We start from the raw sequence: 6,437 nt of genomic DNA, 5'->3' as shown, positions 1-6,437 counted from the left end.
CCCCCCCCCCCCCGCGGGCCGCCTCGCCCCTCCGGGCCGGCTCCCGCCCTCGTCCCCGCCGCCCGCGCTGCCCCTCACGCCCCGCGCGCCGGCCCCTCACGGCCGGGCTTGCCGGCAGCGCCCCCGCCTTCCGCGCCGCCGCCACCACAACCACCACCAACCCCCACCCCCCCCCCCCCCCGAGGGGGGCTCTGCCTCCTCCCCGGCCGGCCGGCGCTGCCCCGCGAAGGCCTCCGGGCTCCCTCCCGCCGCGCCGTGGGGTGGCCCAGTCAGAGCCGGCGGTGCCCGCTGCGCCGCCCCCGCACCCCGCCGGCCGCAGCCGCCATCTTCGCCGCGCGTGCTGAGGCCCCGGCGCTCGGCGAGCGAGCGAGCGAACGAGCGGGCGGCGAGGTCAGCCCCGCCCCGCCCCGCCCCGCCCCTAGCGCGCTTGCGCAGCAACCGGCGACCGCCTCATTGGCTTCCCGCCGCGCCTCATTTGCATGTTGCGGGACAATAACACCGGCCGGCTCCCGGCAGCCCCCGCGGCGGCGGCTGCGGCACGGCCCGCCCCGCCCCCCTCCCCCCCCCCCCCCGCCCTTTCCCCTCAGCGCCCCGGGAAGCGGCCTCGGAACCCCGCGACCCTCAAACGGGAGCATCGGCGGGGGCCGGGGGAGACGTTTCTCCGGCTTGCTGCGTTTTCTACCTGTAATTATCGCAATTACGTTTTCAACAGCCGGGCGAGCGAGGCTGCGCCTAACCCAGATACTTGCCCTCCACGCCCATATCAGGCCGCATGTCTCGCGTGCTCCAAATAATTCGCAGGAACTCGGTGGCCGTTTGTACTTTCTGGCTATTAAGGACGGTTATGTGAGTCATAGCACACAAAAATTTATTTTTAAAGGACAACTCCTCCTGTCTTCCCCAGCAGGGTGCAGTTAGGGATAGGGCCAGCTCGCTATGGCGCATGATGTTTGCGGTTTCTGGGGAAATTCATGAAAGTGCAGCATGTTAATCCATTTTGGGTAGGGGGCGTGAAATGCCAAACAAAACCCTCATGAGAAGACCATTAGTATGTGGTCATCGTACAAAAACCACCAAAATTATTTTAACTGCAGGTGAGTGTGATACAAAGGCAGCAAGCCGGCTTTCAGCTGTCCCCCCGGACAACTGCAAAAATACCAACAACTTCAAGGCATCAACACTTTAAAGATCCACCATGTTTCAAAAAGACCCAGTTCCTCATCTTCTGCAGCTCAGTTTTCCGTGCTGCTTGTGGGTGCGCAAAGTGGCTCATCCCCATGGAAGTTCCTAGCAGGTAGCTCTGCACAACGTGCGCAAATTCGTTTCGTGCCTCCGCACACACACAAGCGCAAAGAGGCTGCGGCTGCATTATATAACCCAAGATACGTAAATAACAAAACAATAGACGGGTGTAAATAAAGCAGAGGTAGGTGTGAAACCTGAACCCCAAGCTAACTCCAGTGAAAGGAAAAGCCGTGCGGCATACTCCACAGACCCAACCCACGGGGAACATTATTGAAGCACGTCATTATAATAGTGTTAAGAGATGGCAGGCTTTTCACTTGCTGTGTGTCTTGACGGAGACAATATTCTTCCCCTTTAAACTGCTAAAGGCTTAAGCAATGCATGAAGATTTTCCGCCTGAAGCTGAAACTGTATCCAAACTGATTAAAAAATTAATCTGCCCATTAGAATGGGGAGAAGGAAAGTGCAGGGAATACAAAGACTGGCCCATGCCCAGCCGTGGTGAATTAGGGAACTGCCGCAGAGCCGAATTTGCCAACATGCTGGAGATAAGGGTTTGCTGCTGCCAAGGCCCGTCAGGGCGTGTGAGATGACAAACAGCACTTGCAAGGTAGCTCTCTCCTCAGCAGCAAACGTTGCTGCCTCACCCCTGCCCATATCTCCAGCAGGAAAGGGAAGTGCATGTTTTCAGAGTTTCCCCCCCAGAGTCATTCCTTCCCTCCCCTCATTCTCATTCTTCCTCCTTCTTGTCCAGGTCCCTTCTAGGGTAAGTCCAGCGTGCCCTAGCCCCTTCAACGCAGCAGATTTCAATACTGCCTCCCGTGCCAGGGTGCCCTGAGGCAGCTCTGGTTAGTGCAAGGTGATCTGTGCTACGCTGGCTGGGTCTGCATTGCTTCTCAACCTCTGATCCCCCACCGCACTTCCAAGTAAACCCGAGTTCTCCATGCCTCATCACGTGTTTCCCAGAGCTGGACGGAACACTCTTTGTACTGCTTTGCCAATCAGCCATGGCTCACAGATTGAGAAACTCAGGAGGAGGGCAAGGCCATCAAACACATCTGGCAGAGCATGACTCCCTGTTTTGGTAAGAGCTCCCCAGCATACCATAAGCAGTTCATACTTCTCCAACCCTGGTCACCCACCCAGGTCTGCCCAGGCAGCCAAAGACGACTACATCATTTACATAATAATTAGTAACCTTTGCTGAACTCTTTCACTCCTGCACAATGACGCTGTACCCAGATGAAAAATTGCTATTGGTTTTCATTCACAGGATCACTCAGCTCCTGTGAGACAAAGAACAACCATTTTTAATGAAATAGGACAGAGTTGGTTTTCCCCACTGTTCAGTATCAGTCCTGATAGATCTCCCTGTAAATCCCTCCCAGTACATGCCCTGCTGTCTCACTCAGTATTATTCTTGTACCCCGAGGGTCAATATCCTGCCAAGTGCCATTTGTTTAAAATTCTCAAATGTACAAATTTGGCACAAAAACTGGGGCAAAGGGCATCCCCCTGGTTACTGCAGCTGGGTGGAATCTTCCCACCTCAAAGTCCAAGATCCATTCACATCAGTTCATTTAAACTGCAAAACAAAATGAACTCTTCCTGCTAGGCTTGCTCAGACAGACTAATAAATGCAACGGGGAGCGCTAAACGTTAAGTGCTGTACAATTGTTGAAGGCACAAGCAGTTTTTCAGCTTGTAGTGAGACTGATTCACTTGTAGCTGACGTCAATCCTCCCGCCCTAGTATCTTAGCCTTGGAATTGGAGTATGATAAATATTACCTGTAATGCCATCTGCCATACAGAGACAGACCAGGCTTCTCACTATTTATTTAAGGGCTAATGTTGTGCTAGACCAGAATGCAGTTTATTTCAGCCTTATTTGACTTTGGTTTGACTCTAATTAAAAATGCCTGTCCACTTGAATTTTTAAAGTGATCTGTCATAGAGCAAAACCAACGTTTGCTTTGAAAAGATGAAGATGTTCAAGACAGCATAATTAGCATCAAACAGAAAACTAATGTGAAAAGGACAACAGTATCACACTTCTCCACACGGACAAGTCACGAGAAGATGCAGAATCAGAAGATCACCTTCTCAGGATGGGGAACTAGGGCCTCCCAAATCCTAGCTGTCTGAAATCCTGGAGAGTGATTTATTTTGTGTATCAGTTTCTTTAGAACCTCACCCAAGTCATTCAGCTTCTGTATAAAATACAAAATATTGTAGTTTAATGATGACTCTGACTTTTAGTCAGTGGTAAAATTGTTTTGAATGGCATCGAGCTGAAAATACATACTTAGATCAAGTAATGCACATACAAAACTGTTTCCTCTTAGGATTTTCTCCTTGTTTTAAAAGTTTAAAGTGACAGGAATTATACCACTTCCCAGAGAAGCTCTTTCATGATAGTCACTCTGTGGAGCATTTTTTATTACTAAAAACTTCCTAACACTACAACCTGAGTCAGTTAAAAGCCTTATATATGGTGTGTTCAGAAAGAGCAGCACACATTCAGCCAACAAATAGCTTGAACACCTCATCCATCATCATTTATGAAGACCATGGTTATTAAACTAATTCTAGTCAGAGTTAGTTTAAATGTCCAAAAATAATATTAAACTGTTTAATCAAAAGCATATGTGTCCATGGGCAGAATTTCTGTCATTGTCCCACTGCAGAGAAACATGGTGACTTTGCCAGTTTACTCACTTAGATTTGCATATTTGTAGCTACATTCAGGACAGATATTTGTGCATTATTCTGAAAACTACAGTGTCTTTTGTTATGAGGAAAAGCAATAATTTTGTACGTGTAAAAGTAATTAAATTATTTAAATCTCAAGTAATTTTAAAAGGGAAAGTCTGTGGTGAAAGTTATATAGTTAAAAATTTAAATTTAACTGAATTATTAAAATAAACTTGGATGACAGAAACTATTGGAGCGAGTCCACAAAGATGATCAGAGGGCTGGAGCACCTCTCCTATGAAGACAGGCTGAGAGAGTTGGGGTTGTTCAGCCTGGAGAAGAGAAGGCTCTGGGGAGACCTTATAGCAGCCTTCCAGTACCTAAAAGGGGCCTACAAGAAAGCCAGAGAGGGACTTTTTACAAGGGCATGTCATGATAGGGCAAGGGGTAATGGCTTTAAACTGAAAGAGGGTAGATTTAGATTAGCTGTAAGGAAGAAGTTCTTCACTGTGAGGGTGGTGAGGCACTGGAACAGGTTGCCCAGAGAGGCTGTGGCTGCCCCATCCCTGGAAGTGTTCAAGGCCAGGCTGGATGGGGCTTTGAGCAACCTGGTCTAGTGGAAGGTGTCCCTGCCCATGGCAGGGGGGTTGGAACTAGATGATCTTTAAGGTCCCTTCCACCCCAAACCGTTCTATGATTCTATGAAATATAAGTGGTGCTTTTTGCTTAGTCTTAGCATTTCATAAAAGGTATCTGTGTTAGTTTTATTTGTGTTTATAATCAGTTACTTCCCCTGGTTTTACTGTACTCAATGGGACTTAATCCTGCAATGTTTGGATTGCAAATGTCACGCTATAATGCTTAAATGCACATCAAAATCTTGCTGCTTAAAATACAATTAAAATAGTAATACAGTAAATCCCTTAACATGTTTTTTAATTGACAGCAATCTGCTCCATCTTAAACTGCTTGAATTTTCATTTTATAGGACCTCCCATATGAGGATCACAGTGCTCTTTTTCATTATTAATTAACTCATGTTGATATGATAAATTAAAATCTCTGTGATAGAGAACATGCATTATTTATTAATGTCCTGATCTTGTCCTACACACTGTGGAGTTTGTTCTTTGGAACCTGCTTCAGAAGTCTAACACAAAGGTGGTTTTTTTGTGGCGGTGGGATTTTTCAAATGTTTTTTCTTACTTGGCTTTTGTCTTGCATTTTTTCTCTGTATGACAAGGGTGGGGGTTTTTTCTATTTTCTTTACATTTCTTTCTGCAGGGACTTTACTTACTGCATTCTGTTTCTGTGTACATATTTCTGGAAAGGCTTCATGACTTTATTGAACTATCACATCCTACAGTTAAGGAATTCAGGGTTAGTCACTTAAACATTAATAAAGAGGAAACTGAAGTGACACAACAGCTATGTTCGTCCCATTCTTCTTTTATAGCAAGTATTGGAGATGGGTTTAGGTGAACTGTTGGTCTGAGTAAAGCCCTAACTTACTTCTGTTAAAAAAAAAAAAAAAAAAGGTAATGAGAAAAACAGATTAATTACATTATACTTTGCTATTGAACAGTTGCCCAGTTCTATTCTGTTTCAATGGTAGATGCAGTAAGAAATAATACCTCCTTATTCATCCAACTCCTGCCCACATCCATTCACGGTGCAATCTGTGCTTGGGAATAGCTCACAGATTTCAGCAAGGCTTGGTTTTCATCTAGGAGTATGGTCCCCTGTGCACCATCAGCTTTGCAAAGTAATTCTGGATGCAAAGAGAATGTATTAAATTATATTTTCCCCTGTGCATTGTCAACAGCCCTTTTTACAGATTTTAAATGCATCAGAAATGTGTAAACTAACAAGTAGGGGTGCTTTAATATTAATTACCTCATCTCATGACCCTGCAGTTGAACAAGTGATACAGAAGACAGAATGTGACCAATGATGATAAACAATAAACTAAGCACCACCTCCCCTCTAAGCCTGCAAACTAAATTCCAAGTTTCAAAATTTGCAGGACTTCTAGGTAGAAGAAACATCTTCATCCTTGTTAACTGGCCGTATGTAACGTATGGGAGATTAGTCAAAGAAGTTCAAGGGACTGTAAGCCCCTAAGTCAGCTTTACCCAGAGAGATGTCTGATCTCAAACACATGGCAGTGAAGGAGAGAGCAGCCACATGCTCAGACTGTTCCTTCCTGCAGGCTTGCCTCTCCCAGCTGGGACAAGCACCAGAGCAATTAGAAGTAAAACTCTAAAATCTGTTTTACTTTCCCTCAAGCAAAAGGATGTGGAAACTTCACTCACTTAATAGTGACAAGAGTAAAGAGCTCACTTGCCTTTTAACAGGCAGGAAAACAAGCCTCCTTTATGTAGGGGACTGCTCCCTGCCTAAGGCCTCCTTCTTCTTGAAGCTGCAAGACTTCTAACTCTGCTAGCTGTGAACAGGTCTTCAGCTGACTTCAACAACCTATACCTATCTGCTTTAT

This window comes from Haliaeetus albicilla, chromosome 10 (genome assembly GCF_947461875.1).
Source record: "Haliaeetus albicilla chromosome 10, bHalAlb1.1, whole genome shotgun sequence".
Taxonomy (NCBI): Eukaryota; Metazoa; Chordata; class Aves; order Accipitriformes; family Accipitridae; genus Haliaeetus; species Haliaeetus albicilla.
Note: the sequence above shows the minus strand (reverse complement) of the source record.